This window comes from Megachile rotundata, chromosome 3 (genome assembly GCF_050947335.1).
Source record: "Megachile rotundata isolate GNS110a chromosome 3, iyMegRotu1, whole genome shotgun sequence".
Taxonomy (NCBI): domain Eukaryota; kingdom Metazoa; phylum Arthropoda; class Insecta; order Hymenoptera; family Megachilidae; genus Megachile; species Megachile rotundata.
In genome coordinates, this window is record NC_134985.1 from 14,274,187 (window position 1) to 14,287,869 (window position 13,683).

The 13,683-nt window shown below is 37.4% G+C and overlaps 2 long non-coding RNA genes across 5 annotated transcripts; one reads left to right on the forward strand and one right to left on the reverse strand.

Annotated features, from left to right (window-relative positions):
• Positions 1–813: 813 nt before the first annotated feature.
• Positions 814–3,438, forward strand: LOC105662169 (uncharacterized). 2 transcript variants are annotated; one of them, XR_001095595.2, is made up of 3 exons: positions 814–927; positions 2,787–3,008; positions 3,320–3,438. It is a non-coding gene; the product is annotated as an uncharacterized LOC105662169 (long non-coding RNA). The 2 variants fall into 2 exon arrangements; XR_013037718.1 differs by having other exon boundaries at positions 2,787–3,216; positions 3,320–3,378.
• LOC143264176 (uncharacterized) lies at positions 2,882–13,662 on the reverse strand. Of its 3 annotated transcripts, none has more exons than XR_013037706.1 (8): positions 13,527–13,662; positions 13,174–13,279; positions 12,867–13,038; positions 11,528–11,627; positions 3,694–11,271; positions 3,309–3,566; positions 3,083–3,232; positions 2,882–3,014 (listed from the first exon to the last, which is right to left on the reverse strand). It is a non-coding gene; the product is annotated as an uncharacterized LOC143264176 (long non-coding RNA). The 3 variants fall into 3 exon arrangements; XR_013037707.1 differs by having other exon boundaries at positions 2,882–3,020; XR_013037708.1 differs by having other exon boundaries at positions 11,528–11,681.
• Between the last annotated feature and the right edge of the window lie 21 nt (positions 13,663–13,683).

A 13,683-nucleotide genomic window follows, 5' to 3' on the forward strand; every position in this document is an offset into this window, starting at 1 on the left:
TTGTTGCATTGCTTTGATGGTAATGAAGTGTTTGTCTCAGGATGAAAAGGGTTTTAATTACTGAACTGTTGTTGGGTTTTTAATTATTGAATTGTTGTTGAGTTATTGTGGATAAAGTTGCATATGTGATAATTGAAATGGTCATTTTTTGGAATGGTTATCCTACGGCTAAATATGGTAGTGAACAAGTAAAATAAGTTGATAGTTTCACACTGGGGTTGATGCGGATGAGGTGATGTTTAAAGTTCAAAAATATTTTATCATGTCCTTGAGGAATTTTTTGAAGAATATTAATATTATTTCTCAAGAAGATTCATGCTAAAATACTTTAAAAAATTGTGGAACACAAGTTGCCTAACACGAGTAGTCTCTTTGTCAAAAGACATCATTTGGAACAATTTGTTTTATCAAGGTCTATAACTATTTTAACTCCAGTTTTATCTTCTGGATAAATTTTTTAACAATATTCTAAGATTCGTCAAATAAGCTAAATATTTAATTCTGAAAAGTGGTACTACATTTGAAAGAAAAGAATAATTTAGGAGTAAATATTGTCTACTTCGATACTTATTGTTAATTCACTCGAAAAGTGATTGTTCGTGAACAACAAGTTTAATAATTTGAGACTACGGTGTACGAAGACGGTTGAGAAAAGCTCCCTGAAACGATTGGTCCACCTGTTGGCCAACGAGAAGGCAGACCAGTGCTCCGCCCGCGCAACAGAACCGCCCTCCATTTTCCGCTTCTATCTCTTCGAATCTGTGTATCATCGTTTTATCCCGAAATCAACGTCGATTATCTGGAAATTTTGCCAATGATGTCAGTTTTCAACTGAAACTACGCGTCATCGCGAATCGTCGGTTCATTCAATACAAAATGTCGGACTTCCACCATTACAAGGGATCAGAGATACAATTTTTGATACAGGTAATGTTAAACATTTTTGATAATTTAGATTTAAGTTGTACGTCTTTTATAATTGTTAAAAATTAAGTGATGAGTGGCGATACAACATAGAGAATCCGACGCGTTGCAAATTAATTCGTGGCTATATAACGCGTGGTGATACAATGCGTAGTGAATCTAACGCGTAACAAATCTAACGCTTGGCGAAACAGTGTGTACAGAATTTGACGCGTTGCAATACCATGCGTGGCAATACAACGCGTAGCAAATTTAACGCATAGTACATTTAACGCGTGGTAATATAACGCGCGGCGATACAGCGCGTAGAGAATCTAATCCATAACTAATCTAACGCTTGGTGATACGATGCGTACAAAATTCGACGTGTGGCAATACAACGTGTGGCGATACAACGCGTGGGAAATTTAACGCATAGCAAATCTAACGCGTGGCGATACAACGCGTAGGAAACTCAACGCATAGCAAATCCAACGCGTGGCAATACAACGTGTGGCGATACAACGCGTGGCAAATTTAACGCATAGCAAATCCAACGCGTGGCAATATAACGCGTGGCGATACAACGCGTGGCAAATTTAACGCATAGCAAATCCAACGCGTGGCAATATAACGCGTGGCGATACAACGCGTAGGAAACTCAACGCATAGCAAATGCAACGCGTGGCGATACAACGCGTAGCAAACTTAACGCATAGCAAATCCAACGCGTGGCAATATAACGCGTGGCGATACAACGCGTAGCAAACTTAACGCATAGCAAATCCAACGCTTGGCGATACAACGCGTAGGAAACTCAACGCATAGTAAATCCAACGTGTGGCAACATAATGCGTGGCGATACAACGCGTAGGAAACTCAACGCATAGCAAATCCAACGCGTGGCGATACAGCGCGTAGAAAATCTAACGCGTGGCGATGTAATGCTTACAAAATCCAACGCATTGCAATACAACGCGTGGCAATACAACGCATAAAAATTCCAACTTGTAGCAATACAACACATAGCAAATTTAACTCGTACCAAATCTGACGAGTGGCAATATGACGCGTGGTAATATTTTAATTTAATAATATAACCCCCCTTCAAATTTTCAAACTAAATTTCCTGGAAGCAATATTTTGTTAAGTCCGGGGTTAATGGACAATGCCCTATATTATTCTCTGGGTTCTATGAACTTTCATTTCTTATCGCACCGTGTTCAGTCATCACTGTGGAAAGTTTACAACAATCCGCCTGTCAATTAGATCGCTGATTTGGCCCGATCGAAACGCTGTGTTTATTCGGCAAAGCACGTGACGAGGTATCGAGTAACTGGTCCGGAAAGAAGTGAAGAGATTACTTATCAGAAATCATAACCCTCTTCGTGCTTGAATTTCCAAGCTGCACTTCATCTTCTGTAATATCTTCTGAGTTATTCATTTAACTTTCTTGTTTCATTTTTGATTTAGGAACATGCACTGGTTGTTTTGGTATTAATGAAATTTTGCATAAGTTAGTACTCATCAAAGTGGTTTACGTTTCGCTCCTTTAGTGAAGCTATTGGAAACATCTTTCAGCAGACCATGCACTTACGCTTATAACACGTTAAATTTTAATATAAACCTCTCTTGCGGCGTTAAATAAAAGGAAGCAAGCTTTAATTGTAATTTCAAAATGGCTGACTTTAATTTCTGTCCAAGTATTTCACAAGAACATCTTTTTTAATGTCCATTACTTTTCCCTGTATCAAAGTTATAAACCTATAAAAATGTAGAGTTTAAAAGACAACAGATTATGTCTACATGTCTGAAGAGTTGAAACAAGCAAAGCGATGGTCAAGATTTTTTAACGAGGTACTTCCTGGCAATTTATGTTCCAGGAAACGGAAATTCTGTAACGTAGCCTCGAAGGAGCAATTATTTAATGTCATCCAACGTCCGTTCGACGATATCATGTGCCCTGCGCTCCTTAGCCTACGAATTCTCAAGAAGTTTGTTTGCCTTACAGCGAACGATCCGACGAAAGAGAAGCGTCACGGCCATCTTGTCTTTGCCTTCGAGCTGAATCCCTGCAACGGTTCCTCTGCTTCGATTAACTCGTGGTATCACTAAAACTCGTATTACAAATTTACCATGTACTGAAATTATTTTCAAATTATTAAATTAATAGACTTACTTTATTTTTAAGAGTTTGATGTACTTCGTGATTAATTTTAGTTGAATTAATACGCTTCAATTTGGAGTTCAAGTTCGATGTGTGATTGCATTATAGCAAATTGACATAGTAACATATCAAGTTTTTTTGTTTTGGTTAGTTTTGATGCATCTGAAAAATAAATCATAGTGTAAGAAGTTAAATAATTTTCTCTCATTAAGGGTTTTATTCTTGCAAATTAATTTACTTTGGTTCCAGGATTTCTGAGGAAGAAAGAAATAAAGTTTTTTGAGTACAAGACTCTTGTGGACCTCGTGCCTTAAGGGTTGAAAGTGAAGTGCTCGGAGACCACCCCTCTGGAGATACGGCGCCCAACAGTGTTTACCATTTTTACTGCTTCCAAGATTTACCCGTGACGTTTTCTGCGACAGTTTCAAGTGGTCCTTGAAAAAAACTAATTGAGTCCTAAATGTCCAGGGAGGAAGCTGCAGCGAACGTCTCTGCTCTGAAACCACAACGTGTCATCTTTTCATATCATTCTGTTTATACCATTTTGTTCTATTCATGCAATTCTGTTTGTACAATTCTAGTCATGCAATATTTATAACAATTTTAAAATAAATTATACACACCTCAACTTTTAGTTGAACATTTAGTTGAACACTTCACAGATTAGTTGAAAATTTAAAACATGAGTTGAAGAACATAGAGTTGAAGTTCGTTAAAAGATGAAAAGAAGGGTTGATGAAGAGTGCACCTGAATTTTAATACTCAAAAATTATTATCAGGTAACATTTAGCATTTGAGTGGCACTTTTTTGCGCTGAAATTTAGAGAAAAATCCATGTTGAATTTTTGACTACTGAGTTTTATGAAATGGAATGTTATAGTTGACATTTTTAATGATTATGCTACATCAAAGCAGTGTTAGATAATCAGACTAAGCTTATTAACTTAGAAATTATTAAAAAATATCATTGCTATCAAATCTATTTAAACTTGCTGCAAAAGTACTAATTCTTCAATTAGTGAATTATTAAATCAATCAAAATTGATATGTGTTCAATTTTGAATCTGCTACAGCATCCTTAAAACCAGTTTTATCCCAAAAAAATTTCCCTCCACTTCCTTCAGAAACATACACCTACAAAACCTATACCATTGTCATTAGCAAATTAACTTTATCAAACACTAACAAACAAAACAAGACAAATACAAATGTGCTCTCGCCAAAAAAATAAGCATTTCCAAGGGTATACACCCTTATACATCCTTCGTATTGTTCCTATTCAATAAGAATCCCAAAGAATCGCGACAGTTCAGGCTTGTTTTTTGAAGATAAAACGCAGCGTCGTGGAGACCACCCTAAGAAAAACCCGGTTTTGTCGCACGTGTTCCCGTAGGAAAACCGCAGACCGGAACCAGACATTGTGGCCGCCTGTCTCGCGTGTGCACGAAAACGAACCTTCCGTCTGTTTACATCCGGCGGCGTAGCCATTTTAATTCTGAGTGATTCGCTTTCCGAGAGTAGCGAGAGTATCGAATGCACGTTTCGTGCTTTATAGCCTAACCGGTCATATTCACTAGTTAACTAGGGGCGAAGGGTTGCGCAACTTCCTTTGTTCGTGGAACTTCCGTTTCGGGATTCGAGCTGATGGTTCAAGTTAATTTTGGGATTGCGGTAACCCGAACGGTTACAACGCTTACAAATGTTTGGAGATCGGCGCATTCGAACGTGGCAAGCGTTTTAATGGTACTTGCGTTTATGGAGTTGATATGAGAGTTTGGGATTTAGGGTGTTGGAGGGTTAGTGCGGAATTTGGAAATTTTGGGATTCTTTGGGAGTTTGAGGTGGTGGAAGTTTGGAATTCTGGGGTTTTGGGGTTTCGGTGTATTGGGATTTTGAGATCGTGGGGTTTTGGGGAGTTTGAGGTTGTGGAAGTTTGGAAATTTAGGGTTTTGAGGCGTTGGTGTATTAGGATTTTGAAATCGTGGAGTTTTGGGGAGTTTAAGGTTGTGGAAGTTTGGGAATTTAGGGTTTTGAGGCGTTGGTGTATTAGGATTTTGAGATCGTGGGGTTTTTAGAAGTTTGAGGTGGTGAAAGGTTGGGATTTTAGAGTTTTGGGACTTGGTATATTGTGATTTTGAGATCGTGGGGTTTTTAGGAGTTCAAGGTGGTGGAAGATTAGAATTGTTGGGTTTTGGGACTTTGGTATATTAGGATTTTAAGATCGTGGGGTTTTTAGGAGTTTGAGATTATACAAGTTTGGGAATTTAGAGTTTTGGGACTTGGTATACTGGGATTTTTACATTGTAGTGCTTTTAGGAGTCTGAGGTTATACAAGTTTGGAAATTTGGAGGTTTTACAAGTTTGAAGTTATAGAACCTTAAAACACTAAGGTCTTAAAGGTTTAGCACAATGGAATGTTATCATCTTCTCAGATTTTGTCATTGGAATTTAAAATTGCAAAAACTCTGACACACCAAAATGATTCAGGTTACAACACCTAGTAATTTAATGTCTCTGAAACTTTGGCATTTTTAAATCATAAAATCTGTCGTACTTGAAGAGTTAGTAATTTGAAATCTTTAGAAGGTACTTTGACTTTTTTGATCTGTACAACCATGACACTTACAGTTTATGCTTAGGACTTTACTTATACTTCAGGACTTGGTACTTTGGATCTCAGTAAAGTCCACCGAGTATTTTACCCAGACTTGGACTTCCGTTTCCGATTGTTCAGCGATTTACTCGATCTGGTTGTTCGAGGCCGAAGTTAGAGCCTCACTGCTTGTGGAGAACACGTGAGGCTCTGACGGCCACCCAAGCGGCCATCAGACGCGCCGACGATATTCTCTGTTTACACGATACCGTAATTTTATACCGCTGATCGTGGGTGCACGTTACGAGCCCTACGTTCCTGTCGCATCTTTAACCCCGCCAGATTTGTCCCTGTACCTGCACAATCTCTAAGACCCTCGTTGCATCGCAATTGCAAATGATTCTGTACTCAAAGAAGTACATTCAACTGTCTTAGAGAGAAATATTTTTGAGAAATCATATTTTGATGACAAATTAATTAGGACATATTTGTACATTTTTTTCAAATGTAATTATTGTATGTCGACTCTTTCTCAATTGGTCAAAATATTGTTAAATATCATAGATAAAATATCTATTACATTTATGTTTACAATTGTGTTTACGTTTCTATTAAACACTTATATTTACACAAATATTTATAGCAACATTTATTCGACAAAGCTTCACTTACTAGTATACGGAAAGTATAACACTGGAAAAAGAAAGTTTCAAGTAAACGCGTCGCAACTTCACAAAATGGCGAACTCAGGAGTTAACTAACGAAAATGAAACTTGTTCAACACACTTGACAGTACAACTATTTAATAATTTTCACAGTAATATGCTAACAAAGACAACCGTGTATGTATAATTACTTTATCATTACGTATGAATACCATGAAAGATAATTCAAAAGATTCAAACGCGAATGATGAGTATAGTTTGGTACATGTCTGTCAGACGTTACCTGAGGCACACTCGAGGTGCAAAAGACTCGGCTTCCTTTGAGGAAACGGATATCTTTTCTCTGCTAACGGGCCACTGTTTTCATTGGCTTTTAAACTGTATTTAAGACAAACAATTTTGTCCCCTCCCTTGCTTTTGTTGTCCCTCGACCCGCGTCAGAGAACTTGACGACCAGAGGAACGGGTAAAATGGAGCAGCACGTGGTTGCCATACACGGTGCCTTATGTTTTCGAGTATGTATCAGCATTTTTCAGATCCGGTCTTTTCTTACATAATTGTCCAAATTACACACGATGAAGAACATACAAATATTTATACCTTTTACTTATATCAATTACATCAATTTTAAGGGGTAGTTAGTAACAAACATACTAAACTTTCTATTATAAACATTTAAGTATAACAACTTGAGTTATTAATTAGACAAGCAATGTTCTATTCTTTTAGATCTGTGAAGTTAATTATGAAGTTATTAGAAAAACAGTTAAAACATTTTACTGTTCTTTTAGATACATGAAGTTAATTATCAAGTTGTGATATATGTTGAAACAATGTACCATTTTTTTGAGCTATGAAGTCAATTATTAAGTCATGGAAAAATAAGTTCAAACTCTTAGATCTGTGAAGACAATTACCAAATTATAACAGAGTAAGATAAACCAATATTAATCAATAAGACACACAGTGTATTATATGGAGATAATCTTCAAGTTTCAACAATGAACATATCAGACCTAAAAAATTAACCCAAGTAAAATTCAATTAAAAATGAAGTCAATCTCCAAGTTCCAACAATGAAGATATCAAACCCAAAAAATTAATCAACTCAAGTAAAATTCAGTTAAAAATGAAGTCAATCTTCAAGTTCCAACAGTGAGCATACCAGACCTAAAAAATAAAACCAACCCAAATCAAATTCAGTTAAAAATGAAGTCAATCTTCAAGTTTCAACAATGAACATATCAGACCTAAAAAATTAATCAACTCAAGTGAAATTCAGATAAAAATGAAGTCACTCTTCAAGTTCCAACAGTGAACATACCAGACCCAAAAACTTAATCAACTCAAGTAAAATTCAGATAAAAATGAAGTCAATCTTCAAGTTCCAACAATGAACATATCAGACCCAGAAAATTAATCAACTCAAGTGAAATTCAGATAAAAATGAAGTCAATCTTCAAGTTTCAACAATGAACATATCAGAGCCAAAAAATTAATCAACTCAAGTAAAATTCAGATAAAAATGAAGTCAATCTTCAAGTTCCAACAATGAACATTTCAGAGCCAAAAAATTAATCAACTCAAGTAAAATTCAGATAAAAATGAAGTCAATCTTCAAGTTCCAACAATGAACATTTCAGACCCAAAAAATTAACCCAAGTAAAATTCAGTCTCAGAGAAAATTCAGTCTCTAAAAAATTGAATCGTGCATTCAAGAAAATACAGAGAAGAAATTGAAGATGTCTGTCAGGATCGTCCCTCCTGGCGACACAAAATTCTCACGGGCATCCTCGAGAAGTCGTAAAGTCTAGAACGTAGACGTTGGGGCGGAGTGTTTTCAGCACTTCAGAAAAATCGAATCGCTCTTCAGAGCGACAACCTAAGGGCGAGAGGTCTACGTTGGTGGTATAATAATTCCACGATCGATCTATCCAGAAGCTCGTAAATTTCTGTGAACGCCGTTCGTCCTGGTTTCCTCGAGCACCGTCTAATTTCCCCTGGATTTCTGCAGTCCATCCTTGGCGTACAGTGTCTGGATAGTGTTTCTTTTGCGTAAGATCAGGCTTCCTTGGTTGGAACAGTCTAAAGAGGAACGGAGAGGGAACACCAGCTCTCAAAATAAGACATGTTTATCCGCCGATGCTGCTATTTTCGAAAGCGCGCAAGTCCCTCTCCTATACGTGTAAGTTTCTATCAAGAATCTCCCCTTGATTCCCTCCGATACTCCAAATCTCAAATTTCACCATTTTTCTGCCTTTCATTAATCATCTTAACCGCTTGGTTCTGCTCGCGCTCAAATTTTTGTGGCGATTAAAAAATATTTAGAGAATTTCAGACCTCGAAAAATTATGGACGCAGGGTGCACTCCTGAGGAAAATAAGTTAGAACCAAAACTACAGCTATTCGTTGATCAAAAATTATTTAGACTTCAAATATCAAAAACGATAAAATTACAATATAAATTATTCTAAATAAATATAAAGTAAATTTTTATTCCGGAGGATTGACTCAGACATTATGAAGCTAAAAGAATAAAATCACATCAATAGTTCCCTTTGCACAAGAAGACAATCTACAAGACAGAATATCTACTTCCATTCAAATTCAATAAATTCCTAAATTCCTCTAAAAAGTGCCCAGAATTCACAGAAACTTCACAAGGTTGAAAGAGCAAAGTTGCATAAAGTTCGCGCAAGAATAACCTAGAATCCAAGCCGATCAAATACTGGGTTCAGTAATTTTAAAATAATGATAATAAAGTTTGGTTGCATCAAAGATTGATTATTTTCACGTGAAAGCTCGTTGAAGGCACACGCTGTAATAGCGCTTGTCTACGAATGAACGCCTTCCTGCTGCGTAGAAATTTTTCACTAACCGGGACGCACCCCCGTGGTGCCTGGTTGTTTACGCAACGTATGTACCCCACTTAATCCAGTGTTTTAGTGTTTAGATCTCGACTACCGTAGGGGGTTGCTCCGACACGACCTCTCCGAGATTCCGTCTCTTTCGACCCTTTTTTTTTCTCGCTTTTTTCTTCCAACGAGAAGAAAAAACTAGTAGTTGGGAAGCTAGGAACAAGTACGGAATTTTGGGGAATTTGGGAAGAAGGGAAATTTGGGAATTTGAGAATTAGTGGAATTTGGGAGATTTTGGGGAAATTTGGGAATCGGGGGAATTTGGGGAATGTGGGAATTGGGGAATGTAGGAGTTGGAAAATGTGGGAATTGAGGAATGTGGGAATTGGGGAATGTGGGAGTTGGAAAATGTGGGAATTGGGGAATGTGGGAATTGGTAAATGTGAGAATTGGGGAATGTGGGAATTGATGAGTGTAGAATTGGGGAATGTGGGAGTTGGAAAATGTGGAAATTGGGGAATGTGGGAGATGGAAAATGTGGGAATTGGTAAATGTAGGAATTGGTGAGTGTAGAATTGGGGAATATGGGAATTGGTAAATGTAGGAATTGGTGAGTGTAGAATTGGGGAATGTGGGAATTGGGGAATGTGGGAATTGGAAAATTTGGGAATTGGAGAATATGGGAGTTGGAAAATGTGGGAATTGAGGAATGTGGGAATTGGTAAATGTGGGAATTGGGGAATGTGGGAATTGATGAGTGTAGAATTGGGGAATATGGGAGTTGGAAAATGTGGGAATTGGGGAATTACTCAAATACTCAATTCACCCCTACATCCTAACAAACACCAAATCCTCATAACATAAATGGCAGACACTGATGTAACCATCAATACAAAAAGAATAGGGCTCTTCAGGAAATATGATTCAACGTAATACCGGTTGATAGGATTTATTGTTCGCACCACCGCCACAATGTTTAGACGATTACAATCGGTTCTGGCTCAGGCCGCTTTTCTCCACGTCGTTCCCAGACTAATATTCTCTCATAACTTCCGAGTAACAGCTTAACGCACGGAATACAAAACGTCGAGCAAATATTGCGAAATCTACGGCATAAATTTCATTCGCTTGATTTCGCCCTCGTCGCTCGAGGCTAGAAACGAAGAGCGTTACAGCTGCAGCCATCTTGCCGGAGCGACATTTAACGGCGTCGTTAAATGTTAACGACCGTTTGTCAAAAGACTCGGCCTACCGGAATAGAAACCCGGGCACCGTGAACATACTGTGGCCCGTGTTACGAGTACGATGGTACGCGATTTTTCGATTATTACATTCTTGGATGTCGATCGGATACCCTGACGCGTCAACAAGTCTCGTTAACAGATTGTTATGATGAATGTAATAAAAGTCTCATCGAATAGTATTTTCTTGTAATTAGTACTAGTTTTGTAGTACTTCATGACTTTTGTTATTTGTAATTTGGGGTATTTGATGGGGTCATTTGTAACTAGATATTTGTAGGTGGATTCTGTAATATATGGATGATGGACTCTATTGATTTACGTGCATTTCTTGAAATCAGCATACGAATAAGTATCTAAGTATTTAAATATCTATGAATCTATCAATTCAGATATATAAACATTAGCAGATCTCAATACACGAATAAATTCCAACAACCCAATACATTTCTCCAACAACTAATTGTAAGAGATAATTTCCCTATTGATTTTGTATCGATGGTTCATCAGACAATTGCGAGTCTTGCGAACCGAACGCCATCTTCTAAGAATCTTCCTCAACGAACCGGAAGTTATAAATCTTAACTCTTTCTACCACCACTCGCCCCTTTCATCGATGGAAATCTTTAAGGTCTGTTGTCTCGTAAGATGCTGGCTATAGCACGATGAAGATACAGACAATACTTTTACCGTCTCCCCTGTGTTTACAAGACAGAGTATCGTTACGAGCTTTCGGACGTGAACCATCTGTTTGGACTGTCCAGCGGGTAGATGATACCAAAAAAGTATCTTTCTTCCGTACTTCACCCTTTACGTCACTCTTTGACAGTGCCTTTTCAAGAACCTGTACATTTTAAACAAAATTAATTTACCATAATAATATTATAAATCATCAGATATGAATAATACAATTCTTAAAAAAAAATATCATTGATAAACAAAAAAAATAGTAAAATAAATAAATGGTAAAAATAATATAATTACTGAGTAATTACTGAATAATATAATTACTAGATCATAATTTGGATTAGAAGATAAGGAGAACAATTTTGTTATCAATCATTGACATAGTAGATATTTTACTACTCTCAAAAACTCACATGCAGTGGCTAAAATAGAAATCTTGAAACTGTGGTAATTTACTGTCCATAAAGTAAACTTCCTCTTTACCGACATCCCCTGTACAGGAAACTACTGCACCTACAACCAAAATGGCAGACCTCAGTGTCTCCTCTAGATGTCACTCTTCGTACCCTACAAGAGACCTTATTTATTATTTCAATAAATTTTATTGAGTGACCATTTAAAAAAACAATCTCCGTTATTATCAAACATAATATCAATTGTGTACGATTTAAAAACCAGATCTGAAGGTTGATAAACTAATTGAAAGCCGAAATGAAGTATTGCAAACTCAAAATAGTCAAGTTTGTTTTCACTGGTTTGTTTGAGGATTACAAAGTATTGTATCACGATGATTCATAAAGTTACGTGATATTCGATGCAATACACGAAACTGAAACTTTAAATACTTTGTCCTAGACTAAATAAAAACATCGTTCGAACCCTCTGTCCCAACCTGTTCACCAACTGATTTCGTATATTTTCTGAATCAATATTGAACCTTTCGCGTGACCTTGGCACAACAGGTAGGTTAGTTAGATCGAAACATCTTAATCGTCATTTATTCCCTTGACGCTATTTCATTTTCGAATTATAGTCTTAGCGTCAAAGTATCAGCCAAAATTTTCGATTTACCGATGGCCCGACATTCAACAGCCGAATGATTCTAACATCCAATTTACATATCAATAGAAGTGCGATGAGTCGACGAAAAATATTTTTTCAGTTGTCAGGTTGCAAGTTTGCTCGCTGAAATAACCCTTCGCTTCTCTTTTTCGTTCACGACTTATCACAATTTCTTTTATCGCATCGTCTGCAATGCATGAAAAATACTGCTATTGTTCGATAAAAATGTTTATCTTGTGCAAACAAAATTTTGGTCACCAGACAACTAATTATAGACTTGTATTGCAACGTTAAATATCTTATCTTCAATTTTTAAAAATTGGAGGGAGGCACTTGCCGCCATTTTATTTCGGTGGGGACACCCCGATAACCTAGGGAGTACCCACATACCGATCGAAATCGAAAATTTAGTGTTTGTTTATTATTCCAATTTTCTTTTTATTTCCCCTGTTCCAGTTACAGTCTGGCGCCATCGTTATCGATAATTTCCGAAAAAGTCGTAAAACGATGGAATGTTTGTATTCACTTCACGCGTTGAGGACAATTTCGACGAAACGTTGAAGAGTTTTGTTCCGAACGGTAAGGTGATTCCTTAGGTAAGGTTGCCAGGAAGGTCGTGGTGAAAAAATAATCGGAACGTCTGTGAAGCTGTCACAATTAACGTAGCTGGTAATAAAATGGAAAACGTACGAGTATACACGTCACGGCGAATCCAAATATTCGATTTCGGCCGCACCCCACTTGTGATCCTTCGAGTGTTCTCGCACTTGAGTTAATGTTGCCACTTAAGAGACCAACTTCCACCACTTTCTGTTGCGAATGGATTATTTTCGTCTTATTAGACTTTTCATACCGTTATGAACTGTCAAAAATAGAAATTTTAGAATTCAAATAAATAGAAATTAAAATATTTACAAAATACGCGGTTATTCTTCTTAACCCATGAACCAGAAAGCATATTACGTCTTTATTTTTAAATAAATATGTTTGTATTCACCTTCCCGCCATTTTTCGTATCGAACGTTGACGTGCTCAATTTTACGAACTGTGTTTTTAACTTCTTTGACCTTCGCTGGTCCCCAAACTGCAACTGCACCTGCGACCTTATCAGCAAAAACAGACGTTACCATTGTTACATTTGTTTAACGGTATATTTTTGTCTGTTAAAAAAAATGAACTAATTCGAGCATCGGAACTCGGTTTCGGTAAACGCACGCCGCAAAGAACATTTGTTTCGGCTTAGAAGGGGGTCCACACCCTTGTAGGTGGTTGCCACGAGAGAACCTCAACCCGCACCATCTGGAACGACTTAAAACAGCAAGAACGAGAGAGAGAGAAACAAGGATGAACCTTTTCGAGTCCTTTGCGATGTCCTTTTCTTTGGCCTCGTGCCCCTTTTCTTGTCCACCTTGAGATATACGTGCACGGAAAGGGACGAGTCGGATCTGAAAGGAACGGTCAAGACAAGCCCTGTCTTCATTGACAGTATGCCTAGATTAACTCGTAA